The sequence below is a fragment of the Cetorhinus maximus genome, chromosome 16 (assembly GCF_964194155.1).
Source record: "Cetorhinus maximus chromosome 16, sCetMax3.hap1.1, whole genome shotgun sequence".
Classification (NCBI taxonomy): Eukaryota; Metazoa; Chordata; class Chondrichthyes; order Lamniformes; family Cetorhinidae; genus Cetorhinus; species Cetorhinus maximus.
The window spans coordinates 38,751,917-38,772,725 of NC_135894.1; the positions used below are offsets into that span (position 1 = coordinate 38,751,917).

The window sequence follows — 20,809 nt, forward strand, 5'->3', positions numbered from 1 at the left end:
GAAATATGTTTCATTTCTTAAACTTAAGACTAAAGTCTGAAGAACAAACGTTGAGCTTTAGGCAGCGGTGGCTTTAGACCTGTCAGGGCCCTGGGCAAAGACTAAGGTGTGAGCCACTCCCCTCCTCCATGTTTTTTACTCCCTTGTAGGTGTGACCTAATTTAGCCTAAAGGGACCCACATAACCCATAACCCTGGCAGTTGCCCTAAAGTTGCTGGTTTGGAAGAGTAGCTGGAAAGACTAGAAGAATTTCTAATTTTACAGCAGTTTCTTTACAATTGTAGCCTTCTTGAATTATAGCATAAAGAATGGTCCGTGACCTACATGAGAGTGTATGCATTGAGCTATGCGGCCAAGTGATCAATGGACCACAAGTACAATGGACTACACTGAGCTGATGGAATTAAGCAAATTAAGGCAAAGAAAAAGATGTCCAAAGGACCTTATTTTAGCCTTTTGGTAAATTGGCTTTTTTTTTAATAAAAATGTCATGTGATAAGCTGTCAGGAGTTCAACAGCAGTTCAGAGAGACTTGGTCAAAGCTTCAGTTCCTTTTCAAGTGGATCATGTCACCCAAAGGGTGGTTGGAATCTGGAACACACTGCCTGAAGGGATGATAGAGACAATAACCCTCACAACATTTAAGAAGTATTTCGATGAGCACTTGAAACGCCATAGCATACAGGGCTACAGGCCAAGTGCTGGAAAATGGGATTAGAATAGATAGGTGCTTGATGGCCAGCATGGACATGATGGACTGAAGGGCCTGTTTCTGTGCTGTATAACTCTATGAGCCTATGACATGTCAATTTTACTAAACTTTCAAATAATTCAGATTACTTCTCAATCATGAGATGAACCAAATAAAACCAAAAAAGAAGTCATATGTACACACATGTCTATGGGTGGTAAAAGATTAGAATTAGGTCTCATGGTTTGAATTGTACAACAAATGGTGAGGTCTTACTGCCAAGTCAGTTCAAGGGATGATGAAGTCAGATAATGAAATTTCAATGCTCTCTTACATTTATAAACAAGGACATGAAATATTGATTGACACAATTGGTGATAAAACTACACAATTGCATCAGATGCAAAAACCTACTGTTTTAACTTTTTAAAATAAAAGTATAAAATCTAAATCGTTGATAGTTGTATATATTAATAGTTGTATGTAAATTTTCTCGAACATCATGTATGGTTGTGTATTTTTCAACACGGATGTCACCTGGGCATTTTACATTTCAGAAAACTTGACAGTGAGGTAATGGGAGCCTTTTAAGGACTTGTACGATATTTCCAATCTGATTTCCTCCATGTTTCAAGTGTAGCAACATTGAGTGCATTGTTCATTAGCCCATTCTTAGATTTTGCTACATTTTATGAACATAGGAATATTTTTTTCTCTTGCTCTATTTCGTGCCATTTTCTATTGTGTCTTTTGTTCATTTGTAAATCTGCTCAAATGTAAAGAAGCAACTACTTAAATGTTCAATGAAGAAGACCTGGAGATTATAGAAATGAGCTGGCATAATGCCAATCCGTCACTTGGTCTAATGTACCTATTTATCTGCTTTTCAGTAATTGCTAATCATTGGAATACTTTTTGCTCTGCTTTTCACTAAAGCTTTTGAGATTGTGCTGTTACAGTGGTTAAGACAACTTGTTTAATCCCAAAATGTTAGACAGATCTGTCTGGGTCCCGGGCTTCTCCACAATGCCATCAATGTCACTCTGATACTGGCCATCATATAAGGTAATTTAAACTGAGCAGTTTGGGCAAATGTTTTTTTTTCTCACCCTCTTCTTCCCCCCTTGTCAGGTACATATGTGCATCTGGAAACCCAGTCAAATTTAACCAAAAGCTCTTTTTTGAAATGAGGGCAAAATGAATGCCAATCCTGACCAATTCCAGGCAGACTCTGACCTTTGCTTTGAATTGGACCATCCATGTTTAATCCCAGTATTTCTTTCAATTCTGAACCATGTTGATGAAAGCTATCCAATTGGATGATTACATATCAGATTAATTATTATTATTATTACCATGTCAATTACACAAAACTGTGTGTGTAGATTTTCGGATACCAAGGTTGTCAACAGCATTGGATATCTACAGGACTTTAATTTCACAGCAATACCACCTTAATTTCATTTTTGAGTTGCTGTAGGAATCGAGAGAATTGGCATATAGCAATGTTAAGGTAGTGCCACTGGCTATTTAGTGCATTACTGCATCCTGACTGGTGTGGTACTGAGCCCTTACAAACCAGGACGATTGCGGGTTTGCTCAATGGTTTGAATTGAATTAAGGTGGCAGTAGAATTTACACGAGCTAATTGGGAACGGCCATCCATTGTTCCCACTTCTGAATGCTCGAGCCATCTCTGCTGAAAAGTGTGTGTGTGTGTGTCAACATAAGATGAGGACAGAATTAACTTCAGGTTTGGTGCTTCCCACCCCTTCTCATGCATTGGCAAATATTGTGCCAATAATGTTTAAGATCACACATGAAAAATGGCCAATTGGCTATGGTACCAGGGTGCTGCAAGCATTTGTGGGACCGTGTCGCGGTCTATCTAACAATCAAGGCATGTCATCATATTTATGATTATGGGAAGTGGGCCCTTTCTTATATGCCCCATCTTGACCACTGGCTGATGCTGACATAAGTCTATTGACAAATAAGATGAAAACAGATGAAACAATTCTGCACCCTGCGGTGGACACGAGTAAGAGAGCAAAAAGTGGGACCATTCTGAGCTGTTGCTGCAGTGATGTTACCCAAATGCCAACAACATGTGATCATGTGTGGCAAGGATTTGTTGTTGCATCTTATTAAAACAACTCAATTTGGCTTACTGCAGACAACTGTGGTGAATGGTGCCCACATGCATTCATTGTTTAAAGGAGGAGTATTCTGAGGTTAGAGTGATATATATGCAGATGGGCACCCACACAGACATTATGGATAGCAAAAGGAATACCTCCTATTTTAATCCCATACGCACTGTCTTCAGGTTCTCCTGATTTAAAAAAAACAGGAAAAAATATTCTTAAATCCCCCTCAATATAGTTTATCTTAAATTATCAGTCCATTCTCACTGCAGCTAAATCTTTGGTTAGGCTAAAGATAATTTGGGGACAGGAGGAAGGTATTAGCAGAGTCATATGCCACTTAAGACTTTTAACAGGGGCTCCTACTGATGACTCAGTGAATAGATTATGTTGTGCTAAATTATCTGGATCACTGAAGTCCGAGGTTCAATCCCCAACCTGTGATGAGTCAACTAATTTTAGGCAGAGTAGGGGTAGAAGCTACACGTGGCTGCATAGATTAGGGAAGTGAAAATTTCCCATTTATTTCTCTGTTCACTTCTCTGTAAATCTGCATGTGTGTGGACATTGGGTGAGGCAAGAATCAGCCTGTGATGCTCTCCATGGTCTTACAGCTTGTTAATGCTCAAAGTATGGAATAACACTGCCTCAAATTAAATAACTCAGCAGATATAGGAGATAAAACCTGGGAATTTCCTGCTCTGTTTGGCTCAGTATTCTTCTGGATCGTATATTTACCAGATAAGCCAGCCAAAATGAGCTTTTTGACAAAGTACAAAGTTGGAGGGCTGATGCTATTAGTTATGAGTGTAGTCATCCAAGGATTGGACAAAACTATAGCCAATGTTTGGACAGAGTCTGCCATCATACTCATGAACAATGCATGCTGTGCATCAACCTGAAATTTGAGTGATGGGGAGAATCTCTGCAAAATTTTGTTTCTAATTATCCACCTACAATTAAGGGAGGAGAAATTTTGAGATGTAATGAAAATAAGTACTTATATTCATTTTGTTTTGCTTTAATGGCACAGCATTTTTAAAGGGAAGAATGTAGCAGACTTTTTTATTTGTAAACAAACACATGATGTGATGATAAATCATTTTAAACACATCATGTCATTTGTACATGATACCACAGTGGCTAAAATGACTCATGGCTTTTCTGGCACTGCGGCCTGTCAAATTAAACAAAAGTATAGCAGATCTTAATTTTAATGAAGACAGTGCACCGTTAAGTTATAACTGTGTACCTCATCATTTGTTATTTACTGGCTGTCTGGATATTAAGTGCATGTAATATGCTGCACAACTCTGTATGGGGTAATTAGACTGATTCATGCTATTCTGACATCTTAACTTAGTTTGACCTACTGCAAAACAAACTGTACTGCATGAAATGCACTCCCATCTGCCTCAAAACCTCAGTGGCACATCACACATGATTCAGACACTGCCCACTCCCTCCCCCAGAAGCAGCCCCCTCTTGTTTATGCTTCGGTCCTGGTAGTAAGCCCTTTAACTATCTTTGAAGCTTGCAGTTGCAGTGCTGTGTGTTAAGCTAACCAGGTCACCAGTGCCCAATTATAGGGAGAATAGCAACACTGGAGAAGTTGTGATTGAACAGTATTGATACCTGGATTTAACTGAAGTTGGTATATATTAATACTAATTCCAGAAACTGTTGATTTGTTGCTCTTGTTTGAACAGAAACTAATACTAAAATAAGACATTTTAAAAAGATTTTTGTTTGTTATAATTGAGATCTTGACAAAAATATAAATTTAATTACCTCTGTTTTCTCTGGATCTGCTGTCACTGTGCAAAATGGCACTCTCAAACTAAAAGTTTGATTTTTAAAAAAGGTTTTAATCTGCATATAAACACAAGAAGAATTTATGACATAAATCATATATTAAAATACATCGTCACTTAATTTGCACATCGTCATCAAGATTAAAATGACGAGACACTGGTGACTCTTCCAAAGTATCACATTTTCATTATAGTAGTAGTCATTTTTTTTTAATATTATCCCTCTCCTACACCCTCCATCCCAATGAGTTTCTGGAACTCAGGCAGGACAGGGTAGGATCCTTCGTGAATTGATATTTTCATTGATTATGCCTCAGTTCAGATTCAGTGGGACAGTTTGTAATGTTCTATTAATATCTAATTACTTTTGACTTGATTAATGAGCTTTGACCTAATGTGTAGGACAGTTAGTCACAAAGATATAATTTAATTTAAAAAGAAAAATAACTGATCTGTTAATTTAGAGCTGTGGAGTCAGTTTTCTTATATCACCGACGAGTCAGTGACTATATATTACAGATTTAAGACTAACCTTTTAGTTTCAGGTTTAGCCTGTATTTAATGCCATACATTTTTATGTGTGGTCTCAACAAAATAGAGTTGAGAACACTGGGAAACAGGTTCTCCTATTTTGTAAATAAATCAGGCATAAACCACAAATATCCTTATTTGTGGGATAGTCTGTTTTCACCTCCACTGTGCATCCTTCATGTGTTGACTAGTTTAACCAGAACACTTCGGTGTCACAAAAGTGTTAAATAATCCAGCCAGATTGTCTTGACTTTTACGTGCAGGAAGAGAAAAATCTAAATTAAAAAAAGGATAATGGCTGGATTGGAAGTTGTAGGCCCACTTCAGGATGTACTCCCAGTGTGTGTGGGGGGGGGGGGGGGGGGTGGTGGAGGGGGGGAATCGTTCAAAGGCAGTCAGACGTTTCCCTTATTTGGATAAAGGCCATTCCTTTTGTGTGTGAGGCAGGGGAGTTTCCTGCTCGTAGCGGCTGGGCGTATTCTGTCTTTTTTTTTGAATGGATGCCCTTTTCCTAACCCCAGCCTAGCCCCTGATTGAGAATTTTGTGTAATGTGTCGGGATTGGTCATGTGATTGGCAGACTGGGTGTTGGGGCGGGGGGGGGGGACTCGGCGATTGGCCCGCTGGTGATTGGCGCTTGTCTATAAGAAGAGCCGTGTCTGTATTCGGAGCTGCCTGGAGCCTTCCTCCGCTACAGTCAGACACTCGCTAAGCTGAGTGAGTGAGACAGACAACTCAGATACCATCAGCAGCATTGTCACTGGGACCGGCCGGAGCAGACACTGCCAGTCACCTCGCACCTGGATTACTCAGCAGAGTGCAGGGTGATGCGTTTAAAACCGGCACCTTTAACGTTTGTTCCTTGGTTGGAGTGAAAAGAAATGCTTTTTAAACCACCAATAGCGATATGTGTGGTCTGAGGTGGTTTTCTCTCCCCCCCCCCCTCCCCCTCCCCACTCTCTCCCCGCTTATTTATTTATTCTTTTTTTTGTTGTTGTTGAACAGGAATGAAATAGCGATTTCTTTAGAGTTCACGTGTCAGCAGTTGCCAGAAGTGACATCCAGTAACAAGATTTGTTTGAAACTTTTTTTTTAAAAAAAAAAATTAAGCCAGTGTAACGGAGGGGACTTCCAGCTAGCGGCAGCAGCCTGCCATAAGGAAATACTGATGAAAGAATGCCTGACCATAGAGATGACTTAATCAGACTGGGTGAGTGAAAAAGTCATCAGTTACTTGTACTTTTTCTTCAATAGATCGTTTGTAAATATTGTTCAAAATCGTTTGGGGACTGTTCTGTATGGAACAGATTAAATTTAAAATAAAGTTTAAAACAGAACAGTAGAAGCTTCCTAATATATTGAAATGAATTACCAATGTGTAAGCTGCTTGACAGTGCTGGTGTAATAAGCTTGCACTTCATTGTGACATATGGGTTGGTCAGATTGCCTCAAGAACTTTCTCATTCTTTGGGTACTTTATGCTTCACAGCTTTATAAGGTAATCACAGGTACAGCCATGTGAATTTCCTTATGCACTCTGTGTAAATTTCTGATGCTGGTTGCAAAGTGTAGTCAGAAGCTTGGAGGATTGTGGCACATTCCTAGTGAACATTTAGGTGTGGAAAAACTAACCTTGTTTTGTTTATTGTTGGTTGACTTCAGTACTTAAAGGGTTAATGTTTAGCACTTGTAAATCTAGTTGGACTCAATTGTAATGCTTATTTGGTGGGGGGAGGGGTTGATTAGGAAACACAGGGTGCGGGGTGGGGTGGGGGGTGGGGTGGAGAGCAGGGGTCAAAATGAAACTAGAATTGCAGGCAACCTAATAGCTACCTGCAAGCTAAAGAGTTGAACAGGAAAAGAATAATAATGGAGCAGCAATAAAAGAAGTTGGTTTAAGATAAGCCTAATGATTAAGGGTGGAGTTCCCAACAACTCTTACAGAAACTGTGTCGGGGCCTTGGCGCCAGTAACTGTATATACTCTTTAAAGGTGTGGTCCAAAACCATGTAAGGTGCTTCAGTTTCAATTTGTGTGAAAGAGTTTAATTGCCACTCCCTTGTAGATTGACAGTCCATAACAGGGCAGACAACATTCCCAAACTACCTGCCATGTAGTTTTTAACCTTTTTTCCCCCTAGGAGGAATGTTGACAAAATGAGTCCAAAACATGCTTTTTTTTTCTTTCCTCATGGAAACTTAGGAACAATTCATAATTGTAGTAATGGTTGGCATTCCTGGTTTTCATGTAGAAGAGAATCAAGGCATGGTGATGACATTTTTAAAAATATTAGTTTTTCAATGGTGGCAAGGAGCCTTTTGGGTGTCCCCTATACTTATTTGTGGGGGGGGCGCCTTTTAAATTTACTTTGAATATTTTTAATACCAGTGCCAACAGAAAATGTTGCTTAAAATTACAAAAACAACTCCCACCCATTAGGACTAGGGAACAGGAAGACTGGGCACTAATCTTAATGTTGATGACACCCATCTCACTGCCCCCACACAATCTGACAATCACACTTGCACAAGAAAGCAACAAACTTAAGGCATCATAAATGGAGCACTCTGTACCTCGGTTGAACATTATACGTGGCACAAAGATCAGTGAAGCCTGCGGGCGTGTCAGGCACAGCCAGTGGCTTGATCTTGTCTGAAGAGAGATGAACCTATTGGCACTCTGTCACTGTCACAGGCCATTAGAATCATTTCATTGGAGGTGGCATAAAGCTACGGTAGAATCATATTTTATAACGCAGAAGGCCTGTCACCCTTCACAGGTGCTGGCTCTCTGAAAGAACTATCCATTCAATCCCATCGCCCCACCTTTTCCCCCATACTTTAAAATTTTTTTTGTTTTTTCAATTTTATCTGCGTCCTTTTTAATATTTGAAAAAAACTATAATGGATTTTACTTACCACAGTTTCCAATTGGGCTATCCATGCCTTAATCGTCTCTTTCAAGGTAAATAAATGAATATCACTCCTAACATCTTCCATATTTTTGGTGGTCATGAATTCTGCCATCCAGTTATAATGCTGAAACATGGTTTTCTTGAGGCAAATGGAATATATTTAAAAATAATTTTTAACATCTCTATTAGATGTCCTCTCAACTTTTATTTTCTATTATAATGAGTCCCCAAAATGTCTCATGTTGACTAAAGCTTTTCTGTTGTCATAAATATCTTCAGCACCCATTCCTTGGCCTTGACATACTTTCCTAAGGTGCCTAATGCTGGATACAATAGTCCTACTCCAGCCTAACCAATGATTTTATATAGGTTTAACATTACCTTCTCTTTTTGCATGTAAGCACTGACTTGGATGACCAGGTGAGTTGAATGTGACTCCTATAGTGGGCTGCAACTTGTTTAAAAAAAAAGCTGTGGAAAATATTATGGGTGATTTCATAATGAGCTAATGGGCATCACAAATACAAGTAACTTGCTTTGAAGTTTCATGGATGTAGAACATGCAGTGGCCAGGTTTACTTGGCAGTTCCACCAGACTTCAAATGTAACTCCATTTGTGGGGTGGAGGGGGGATGGGGAAAGGACAGGACCCAGAAAAGATGGAATTAATTGCAAAATCCCAAGGCGCAGTCTCCACCTTGGAGAAACAAGCTACACAGTGAGGATCCAGGCCCAGGAATTGACCTGGGCTCCTGAAAACAAAATACATTTTTAAAAAATAAATTGGGGTATGCCCCCTACACGGGTGGCCTGGGTATCCCAAACCTCTGTTGACCAAGCACTGGAGTTTCTCTCAGCATGGGACTAATGAGTACATAATATGCAGATGAGATGCCCCCCTAATGTTCCCTCAAACTCTGCTGGGGTTTGCACTAGCATAGCTGCCAGGAAGGACCCTGGCCCACAGATTTTTGGGGTCATGATACTCTGTAATGTCATTTAAAATTTTGCACTGGTGAAATTTTTAAATAATAAAGGATTTAGCTCTTGCTCAATTAGGTGCTATATTAGCTAGTGTTCTGCTTATTGTGTAATTGATATGATTTCTAACCTTGCAGGGACCTTGTCTACCTTGTTCATTTAGGTCAGATTAGTTTTAAGCATTTAAATGGTTTTGCAAGTTGTGTGGCACGGACTAAAGAGATGTCTATTCAGGCCAAGGATTACTGAAACTCACATGGGATATTTGAGTCGAGCTTTCGCTAAGTTCATGGTTAGGAATCATGCTGACTCAATGTCACCTCACACTGTTAAAGGTGGCATAATGATCAGGGTTGATGCTAGTGTAGAAATCAGTCAGTTTAATCGCAGAGCTATTATGAGGATCTGTATGCGGTATTTTTTGAATTTCAAAGCTCCAGAAAAGCATGACTTTCATGTTAGCCAATAAAATTGCACCTTTTTGTCTTTCCATGCCAGCTAAGTGTGATTTGTTGGAGAGGCCTTACATCTGCTTTTGGTTTGAATTCTCTCCAGCTAGTATGGTTGTGGAGGAGGTCCCTCCTACATAACAAGTAATGTTCTAGAGAATGGGTGGGGTATAATTTTATCAAATTTCACCATGGGTGAAAATGTGAGCTCCTCCCACATAAGTTGAGATCCGGAGCAAATCAATCCATGAAACACCTGCAGAAGATGAGGCTTTGGCTGAGTAACAATGATTTTCAGCCCACTCTGGTTGGTGGCACTGAGTTACTTCCATCATAAAGAGAGAAGCAAATGTATGTTTAAAGTGCTAAATGTCCTATTCTAATCAAGATATCCTTGGTTGGTTCACTAATGTAGTTCTCAAATAAATTATTCTTTTCCCTTTGATCAATTGTTGCACAGGAAAATAAACAGAAAAGATTTGATGATTTTCCTATCTTAATTTTAAGCATTACAAAGGCTAAGGCTAGAACTAGACTGTGCCTCAGTAGAAACGTTCGGCTAGTAGAATCTGTCCTAAACCATTAGTGCAACTGTTAACATTTGCATGTGATGGGAATCATTTGAGATACTGCTAATTTAAGGGATCGCCTTTTGAGATCACCTTTTAGTGTGGGTTCATGGGAATCTTCAGTCTTCCAGCTCACTCCTTAATGTGCTCAACTTTGCAATGGAAGTTTACCCTTAAGCATCACACATGAAGTAAATAGCACAATACCTTCAACAGCTATGATCTGGCCTGTGACTGCAGAGTTATGAGAGGTGGATTTATTTCCAGAACCTCTCACGGCGATTTCCTGATATTGGTCATCTATCAGGGGGATTAGAAGAAATGAGAAATCAGTCAAAACACCTCACCAAGTAGTGACAGGAAAATTACAGTCAACCTGGTCTCTCCCCTGGCATTTCATGATGGCAAATACAATAATCATTATGCTGGGCACAGATATCATGCACATCCAGTCAGAAAATGATTCCTAACTCGCCCTAACTATACTACACACTGCTCTACTCAATCACATTGAGTACTCAAATCACTTGCCATTTCAACTTTCTCATTGGTCGTGAAAGCCCCCATGGAGTGGTGCAGCATCAGTTCCTTTAACGTTTCTCTTTTCTCTCTGTAGTTGATAGAATATTTTAACACCAACATGGAGCAAAAAAATGTGTTGCTTGCAAAAACTGGCTGACTCAAAAAGCAGAGTCCTTTACCTTTTGGGGTTTCGGTTTGAATCCAGGTCAAACGAAGATGAAAATTTGCCTTCAGTTGGTGGTTAGGATGAAATGAGTTTGGCTACAACTCCATTCCACTAGCAGTAATTGTACAGCAAAAAGTTATGCATAATTTTGCATTAATTTTTCTCTCTCTCTCTCTGGTGATACGAGGCTGGCTAGATAATGGTGTACTTGGAGTATCTCCTGCAGTTGACAATGACTACCAGATGAAATTCTACTTAATGCACTGTTGGTTGTTTATTACTCAGTGGATACTGTAACAGTATGGAAAGTATTGCTCAGTATCTTGTTACTTCTCAACACTCCAAGGCATGTTACTCATTTTATCCACCTCAGAATGTTGAAGGGCTAAATGGACCTTGCTTTTCTGAAATTGGGGCTGAAGTAAATGGCTCAGACTTAATAAATGGGACATTATATTGCATTTGCCGGTGTTAAATTTCAGTTGCTAGTGCTTGACACTATGAAAGTGACCAAAATAGAAAAATATTCTAGTCAATATTGACATTTTAAGTATGAGAATCGTAGTAGCAAAAGAGTAATTTTTGCAAGTGCTAGAAATGTGTTATAAATGATACTGCACCTGACTTCGGTGCCACTGATTCAAATCATCAGACATGCTGAATATTCTTGTACTTACCTGAATAGTTTCAAAGGGCACTATTTCATCTAAAATTATGTAATGTGTAAGATTTTGGGGGTTTGGGGCCACAGAAACCTAAATAGGCAGTCGAAATAAGTAATTTTAAGATGGTTTATTAAGAAGCAACAGTTTAGATTTGATACATTAACAAATTAGACACAAAGTATACGACCTGTAACAGGATTCCGCTGTCTAGTCGAAGTGTTAGGAAACTCTTCCCTCAATCTCTCGATCATCTTCCTCCTCCTCTGGTCCATCTTCCATTTGAAGAAGTCAGCTGCCCAACAAGTACTGCCACCTCACTTTTTTGGGTGGGGGGTTTGATAGCTTACCAAGTGTCAATCATCATCTATCTAACTATTCTGACCAATGGATAGAGGACAGGTACTCAAAACATCAGGGTGGTTATCACCCCCCTTGTGCATCACCCTGCTTGAGGTCAACCTTTTAGTTTATATCTTGCTGAGGGTCATACCCTTGTCCTTTCTAAGCTATTGTATAGATAAGGGATACAGACGATGACATTTCTACTTAGGAATGTCAACATGGCAGCCCAAACTGCGATTGTTTGGAGGTCAAAGCGTTTAGTAATCCTCTCTGCAGAGAAAATCTGTGCTGTTTAGCTAATTCCATAAGATGCAGAAAATACCTTCTTAATAAAGACCCCAATTTCTTACAAATGGACTTTATTTTATTACACAAATAATGCAAGTCACATAAGAATATAATCTGTCATTTGGATGTGGCATGCTTCTGGATGACCTTTTCCAAGCCAAAATATAGATGTCAAGCACTTTATTTTTTTGTCCCGAAGTCCCATTTGTTTTTTTCACTTATTTCTGAATCTTCTGCCACAGCCATACATCATCTTGCCAAGAGGGCATCGTCTATTTGCCAACCTTGCAATGTTAACCTGTAGCTGGTTACTAATGAAATCCAGGGTGACATGCTCGCTGTTTTTGCGCTCTTTTGTAGGGAAGCACCATTCATGATTTTCCTCAGCAAGTTATCAGCGATTGGGACTCGATACATGGGAAGTCATGAGCTGAAACACTCAACTGTCATGTTATAGTGCAGAGCAATGTTATCCTAAAGATGTCTAATCAGGCCAATTGCTTTCTTTACCAATTTTGATACTTTAATTACCAATTTTTATTTTTTTACTTTTGTTTTCTCTAACCTTTTAATGTTAGATTACATTCAGATTATTTTAACTATATACTGTAATACTAGATTCCTTCCACTGTTGCTGCATGTTACCTGTGTACAGAAACCTTGTATAATTGTAGTACCTGCTCCCACCCACTAGGTGGGTGCTTTTCTATCTCTGCAACCACAATTAGATATAATGCTGCCAAATGTCTTCTCACTTTTTGTTTATTTATAGCAAATACTTACTAGTACTCCTTCTCTAGACTGACACTCAAAAGCTGGGTTTTTACCTATTGGTCAATGGAGGGAAAATTTAGCCCATAACTCTACTTATACATCAGAAATTTCTCCCTTCTCTTGGATTGTTGCCTGACTATGTGATCACTTTCACTATTTTGGTAAGTTTTATCATGTTATAATCATTCAGCACCCTAGTATGAATCATTAATTTGTCATTTATAGATAGCTTGCCTTACATTTCTGAACATTAAATGTGAAGCCAATCCTGCACCGCAAACTAGTGGCACTTTTGGGCCTTGCACACCGCATCAATTGCTTTTTATGGTTTGAATCATCTATTAAGAACAGCAAGAATTGATGAAGTGGGTTGTATTAATAACTATGCCAACCAGAAGCAATCTGAATTGGTGAGTTCGATAATAAGTCTGAGTACAGTCAACATGTATTGTCCAGTTTCTGACCTGTTAAACGTCTAGTCCCAGTATAAACTTTTATCGGGCATTTTGCTACTTCAACTTTTTGCCCATTCTCAGGGAGGGAAAACCCTGCATTGCACAAATGCCTATCTGAAATCAACTGGTCAGAATGATGTCTGTCTGTGGCCTGCATATCCCACTGTCAGGAGAAGACTGTGCTCTGCAAGCTGAAAAATGTTAATAAAAATAATAAAGTATGTGTGAGGAAGCCTTATTTTTTAAACTTAAGATGGTTAGAAAGTCCCTAACACTGTACCACAGGCCACTTCCAGAGATATCTTTTGGTTTTGAGTTGATAGCTGAGCAATTCCAGTATAAAGACAGTAACTGACTCGCCATTAATTAAATATTTAATTTTAATGGTTCACCACATTTCTGTGTGAACTGTCTACTGTACATATTTGAGCAAAGGTTACTCTCTTTACACTGACTTGAGCACAACACTAACTAATGTGTGTTTACTGTTAGTGTCTGACATCCAGTTTTGAATGAGCCACAATTCCACATTGAAGGAGACAAGACATTTGGTGCAGATGGAGAGCTAATATGGTCAGTGTATAACGTACAGAAACTGAACTATGTCTACGGATAATGTCACCAAGGAATTGCGTGTATTTGGGCAAGCAAAGCTGCTGTGGAACCTAGCAAAGACTGTCTTGCTGAACTGGACAGTAGAAAAGAGGTGTTGAGGTGGTTAGTATGGTTGACTGTAAAGGTTGTAGAGAGCCTGAGGAGGGATAATGCACCATGGTCATGAGGATATAATTTGGCTTGGTATTTCACTGCTGCGGCAGGAATGAAACATGATTGGAGCCATTTAAATACGACGTTCTGGGAAAGGTGGGATTAGATTTGAAGGGTAAGGTAGGATTAGATTTGAAGGGTAACAGCATGTTAAAGGAGAAAGAGAAGTTGGCAATAGGATAGTAACTTACAAGGACAGAGGGGTTGAGAGTGGATTTCTGAAGGCAATTGACACAGCAAGGAAAGGGACAAATCTGGGGTAAGGTAACCATTTACAACTTCAACAATTAACAACTTGTGTTTATGTAGTGTCTTCAACATAATAAAACATCCCAAGGCATTTCACAGGAGTGGCTTGGTGTCAAATTTTACTTAAAACACAAGGTGATATTAGAGCAGATGACCAAAAGCTTTGTCAAAAAGTAAGTTTTAAGGAGGGTTTTAAAGGAGTAAGAGGCAGAGAGGTTTATGGAGAAAATCCCACAGATTGGGGCCTAGGCAGCTGAAGGCACAGCTGTCAGTTGTGGCACAATTAAAATTGGGGAGTCTCAAAAAGGGCAGAATTAGATGAGTGCAGGTATCTGAGGGTTGTGGGGCTGGCAATGATGGGGAGAAATTAGGCCAAGGAGGCATTTGAAAACAAAGGTGAGAATTTCAAATTTGAGGCATTGCTTAACTGGATGCAAGTCAATGAGCATAGGTGTGAGTTAGGATACTAGAAGCAGAGTTTTTGATGACCTTGTGTTTACGGAGGGTGGAATATGGAAAGCCAGGAGTTCATTGGAATAATCAAATCCAGAGTTGTTAAAAGTTTGGATGAGGGTTTCAGCAGTGGATGCTGAAGTGGGGTGGGGTCAGGTGATATTATGCAGGTGGAAATAGGTGGTCTTAATGTTGGTGTGGATTTGTGATTGAAAACTCATCATGGTCAAATATGTTTCCAAGGTTGCAGCAGCCTGGTTCCAGAGCCTCAGTTGTTAGGGCGAGAGATGAAGTCAGTAGTTAAGGAATAGTTTGTAGCAGGGACCATAGATAATGACTTCAGACTTCCCCACATTTAATTGGAGGAAAGTTCTGCTCCTCCAGGACTGGATATCAGACAAATGGTCCATTGCATTGCAATTCTGGAGGAGTTGACAGGTAGTGATGAAGTAAAGCTGAGTGTCAATGTTGTTAGCATGTGAAAAGGAACACTATCAACTAACAAGGTAAGGAAGAAGTTAAATGGTCAATAATTTAGTGGGAATGGATCAAGGGAGATGTTTGGTGGGTTTTATGGTCAAGATGAGGTAGGAGAAAAAGCATCTTTAGCCTAAGCTGGTGGGAGATTTGACTTGATGGGGTGGGGTGCAGCACCTGAACAGACTTCACCAATCTTGGTGACTAAGTCTCTGATTTTTCTCACTAGGTACAGAAACTTGAGGGGATGGTTGATTGTGGAGTAAATAATTGAATTTGTCTTTGTTCTCCAGGTTGACCCTGGAATAGTGCATGGGTTGAGAAGAATGTGTAGTCCTATAGCACTTGATGTGGTTGAGCCAAATTAAATGATGGCTCAACTAGTTGAGCAACAGACATTCCGTTTGTAGCTGTTGGACCTAATTAAACAAAAGGATGGGGCCATTCCAGAGGAAATGATAAGGGACAAGGGCATCAGGAATGGAGGCAGGGGAATGGTTGAGTAACCAGCCACAAAAGTATTGAGGTAGTGAACGGAAGGCTAAAAAGGCTAGGCAACAGGGAGTTTGAAAGTACACTTATATGATTAGGAGGAGTGCTTGCAGGGATTGACTTGGAAGTGGGTAGAGACATGTGGGTGCTGAGGGATACAGGAAAATAGTTGGAGATGGCCTTGTCTGTGAATTCCTAGGGAGTAGAGACCACAGAATGTGACAAGCTTAAGGGATGGCTTTCAAAATGGAACCTGTACTGAGAGAGCGGTTTAGAGAGCACTGGAGGGCAGTAATTTGTTTTTATGCATTCATGGGATGTGGGCCTGGCAAGACCTGCACATAATTGCCTGCCCCTAGTTGCCCTTGAGGGTGGTGGTGGTGAGCTGCTGCTGTAAATTCAGAGGAGAGGGGGAAAGTGAAGATTGAAATAAAAGGATGAGTTCTGCACAGAATCGGAAAGAGGATATCTGAGAAATTTTGGGCGGGTACACCAAGAATTTTGAAGTAGGAGGGTAGAACAAGGTGAATAAATCCCAATGCAGAGAAGATATTTGAGGAATAACGAAGAAACCAAGATGTAATCTACTCACTTTCCAGCATTTTCACTAGATGGCAGCCAAAAGCAGAAATGCTTTTTGGCTTTTCTTTTCCCCTCCACGGGTTGGGGACTGAGGGCAATTGTAACACCAGTCAAACTGGGGTCATCTAACTTAAAACAGACCAGGCTTCAAACCTGAGAACCTTCTAGGTCTGGACAATTCGAGGGTTTGTTCATTTCTAATGGCTAAAGAAGTAGTAATTGAAATTTTAAGTTGATAGTAACGTTACAATAGTGAAAAAGTTCATTTTTAATTTTCTAGGTTATTAACTATGCAAATCTCCCTCCATGACACTATCATGAATAGACCTCTATAGTTTTTAAAAGGTAACATTGTGTCAAACAAAATCCATTAAAGCTGGGGATAGGAGATAACCACGACAGTTTCAATTCTAATCACAGTAGCAGTGCCTATCTCAAAGTTGGTTTTTAAAGTTTTATTGTGGGGGGGGGGGGGTAAACAGGGTGGGTATGAGTATGATTTAGGCTGCTTAAATACAAAAAATGAATCGTTCTTCAATGTTAGTTTATCTGACTAAACAAAGAATTCCTAATGAGTGAAGAAAAGGTAAATATTCCTATACAGCTCTTGCATTTCTGTGGAGAAGCTCCTAACCATTATATATTTAGTTGAAACCAGAATATCAAAAATTGAAAAAATTCCAGACACACCAACATTGGAAAGTTTATTTGTACAGACAGTTTATTGATAAAATTTGTGAATGAGTTCATCGCTGTTGTGACCTCCAAACTTGTGTTTAAAATAATTCACACAAATATATCATCTTTAGTCACCTACAGCTTGTTCAAACTTGCATTTTAAAACTCAGTTGCTGATTTCTATCTCTACAGACTGGGAAAAGATAACTAACGTTTTAAGTCTTTATACTGGCACAGGGACTAGTGAACATAGATTTATTTAGGATGTGAGCTATTCCCACAGTGAATCATTGTAACTTGGTTCTCATTCTCAAAATAAATCTGAATGAATCAGCTTGTATTTGAATCAGTCCAATTGGAACCATAATTGAACCTGGTCCAATTAGAGGGAGCCATCTATTCTAGAAACTAGATTAATTCAGTATACAGAAGCCTAACCTGTTTCATATTTCAGGGGCATTCAGTAGATTAACAATTATTTGATTTTGGTACCTGTGCTAATTGTAGCGGTTGCAGCCAGATAGTCAGTTAGTAATGACATTTAAAAGTTATTTCTCACTGACTAGTAAAAGATTCTTGCAGTGGGGCTGTTGTGTGTTTGTTCCCTGTGTTAGTACTATATGTAATCATGGTAGAATGAATCAGCACAAATAATTAGGGACTTTTGGGCATCTTGGCATCTGTGTTGTAATTTCAGCACAAGTGAAGTGACTATTCAGTATTTGAGTATTATGAATGATTCAGTTCCTGTTGGTGTGATCCTGCTGACAGCAATTTGGTTAAGAGAACTCAAAAAATGTTTTAGAATGTGGATGTGGTGAGCCTAGTCATCTTCGAGATATTTCAGAGGAAACCCACATCAACTGTAAAAATGAACTTTGAACTACTGGACTCCAATAATAGTTCCAGCACTGCTTCAATGGACATGCTTAATCTTGAATTCAAAACTTATCCATAATTTTTGACACAACTTTCTGACTTGGTATACGTATTATAGCACAGCTAGTTCTAAAAACAATGAGAATGTTCCTGGGATGATTTTGCTTTATTTAAAACTTATACTAAGGGGCGCTGTTGCAGATTAGCAGATTAATACCTTGTGGCTCTAAATCACCACATGGTGAGCTTTTGATGCCATCACTGAAAGTATAACTGAATCCCCAGAACAAAAGAAATTGGGATGTAAGATTAGGGGGTATTTCAGCTGGTTATATTCTTTTCCATTTTCTAGAAGCTAGTTCCAAAATGGCATTGGCAGGGACTGCTAAATTTGCTGGTTAACCTCCAATTTTTCTCTCATTCCACTGTGCCCCCATCCCCCACAAACTGAAGAATTGTGTTACCTTGATTTTTTTTTTAAAAAAATACTCACACATGAATAACCTAGTGAGGTAGATTATCTGGCTGTTGTAAAACCTGCCTGGTCTTTTGTCCCATTGATTTCAATGGAGCTAAAATCACATGGGTTCTACAATAGAGGGGAAATCCACTCCACTAGACTGTTGCCCAGGGTATAGCGAAAATTACCCTTTTGTTTGTTTGTACCAAACTGACACTAACCCTTTTTATTGTGCTAGACTAAATTAATAACTGCCTCTACTAGATTCTCTGCTGCCCTCTCCTCTCCAGCAGGCATGAACTTGTGGTGGCTTGTCCACCCACAGCTGTCAGAATCCCTTTGGAACCTCCCTGAAGAACTCCTTTAATGGGTGAACCATTTTAGGGGCGAAGATCAACTTCAGGAGTCCAAAGCAGGCAGCAGTGGAAAGGAAACTAGCAGGGTGCATGTGCAGACCACTTTGTGACCCTGCCGAATTTGAATTTTCTTTCTCCATTTCACTCTATAGGCAATGTTCAGGCCATCACAGTTGAACCAAATCTTGCCCTCCAGTATTAAAATGAATACATTTTGAAAGAGAGGCTCTTTAATGTATGCTTTTTTAATATTTAACTTCGACTATGTTAAATTTGCTTCAAATCTAAGAAAATAGACCAGAAATCTGTTTGTTCTTATCTGCACCATTTAATATTTAATATGCACAATGAACTTCCCTTTAACTTTTTTTAAGCTGTAGAATTCCAGCTTCTTTAATACTTTGTACATTCCTTTTTTCACATTTTTTAAGATCAGTCTTGTTGCTCTTCTCTACACACTCCTAATGCTTGTATAGGTTTTCCTGGCACGTTGACCAGGATCGAACACTGTACTCGAATGTTGTCTGAATAGTGCATTGTAAAGCTACAGCATAACCTCTGGGGACTAGGGACTGGAATTTCTTTCTGCTATATTGTTTTCTTTTGGCCTGGTACAGTGGAGGAAAGTCACAAGGGAGGCCCACCAATGCATCCATCCCCAACCCTGACTTGGCAGAGAAAGCCAGAGGGAAGTGGCTGGTTCTCTTCCTTCTTTCTCTTCTGCCCCACCCCACCTCATTTTCTGAGGTGTCCAGCTGCAGTACCAAAATCTCTCTAGCCATTTTGCTTGTGCCTCCAAGCTGCAGGTGTCTTGTACAGATTTCTTGTGTTCTAATGTCCCAGACAGCTTACCAGATTCAGGCCCACCCAATGTTGGGCAGTCCAGGGTGTGGTCCTGATCACAGGAAGGAGGAAAGCCTGTGACTGCCCCAGATAATTTTTGTGGTGCCCAAAAATATGCTGCTCCTGATACCACAGAAGTAATTTCAAACTTGTCTTTTCAAGATTGTTTCAGCTTTTATCACCAGTGAGCACACAGATATGATTCCACACCTAAAATAGCAATTGGACTCCAATGTACAGCATGAGACCTTCATTTGCATATTAAAGGGGGCTACTGCTGAAACAGGCCAGTACTTCAACCACCCAATCCTGTGAAAGTGCTGATGTTAACAAGAAAGTTAATTCTACCAGACCCCCCTTTTTTCTGAAACCAATTTCTCCCTTTTAAAGCCAATTTCAACAAGTTCCAATCAACTTAAATCCATCAAAATAAAGATTCTGCACCCCTGATTACCAAATTACCTGGAAAGGGGCATTTTCTTTAATAATAATCCCTGTCAGAAATCTTTTTAAGAATTAATGTTGCATTTTGTTTTAGCATCCAGATTATGATTATGAATGTGGATTAGAAGCAACAAGCCTTGCAATATTTCACTCAACACCACCCCATAACCTAATATTACAATTCTCATTACTCTTAGCCAACCTACTATCCAGTCACCTGTTTGACAGCAGACTCTTGTGGCTTTGAGTTTCTGGATCTATTGCCTGGGACTTCATCATAAGTTTGCTGAAAGTCAAAATAAACTATATCATAGGGAGCTTGACTTTCTACTTTCTCTGTAACACCCTCAACTAAGTCAAGTTGTCAGGCAGTATATCCCATGCCAAGTCCAAATAAACTTTTGTATTATACAGTGCCCCTCCAGTCTCTTGTTGGACAAGGCTGTTATTGATTCTAGATGGATGAGCTTGTGGTGTGGCCCAGTATTATTGCCTGTTTGAAATATTGACACTATATAAAGGTTACTCTAGGGCTCTGCTGCCAGTGGGAACTCTGCCTGTCTGGAGCAAGGGTCAGAAATTCAATTTTGGGCAACCTGTGTGAGCTGGTGGTTGGTGAAGCTGCTGCCGGCAACACAAATTCAATAAATTATCCCTTGTATAACTTGTTTCCAGTTATACAAGATCTTACCTGTTCCCAATATTAGTTAAGGACAGCCTGCTTCGTAACCTGTGATTATATACCATCTGAGCCAGGGGATTTGTTAGCCTTAAGGTCTTGATTACAGTTTCATTGCCACGATATTTTATTCCTCTAATCT

At 39.5% G+C, this 20,809-nt stretch overlaps 1 long non-coding RNA gene across 17 annotated transcripts in view; it reads left to right on the plus strand.

Annotated features, from left to right (window-relative positions):
• Positions 1-20,809, plus strand: part of LOC144691537 (uncharacterized) — a 69,347-nt gene that overhangs the window by 37,183 nt on the left and 11,355 nt on the right. For 7 of the 17 annotated variants that reach the window (XR_013579158.1, XR_013579154.1, XR_013579160.1 and 4 more), the window contains one exon: positions 6,188-6,392. The exons of 7 other annotated variants lie outside the window; for them this stretch is intronic. This is a non-coding gene — a long non-coding RNA (uncharacterized LOC144691537). Of the gene's footprint in view, positions 1-6,187; positions 6,393-10,711; positions 10,969-20,809 lie in introns of those variants that run through there. 3 more of the 17 variants (XR_013579164.1, XR_013579167.1, XR_013579156.1) reach the window with 2 other exon arrangements.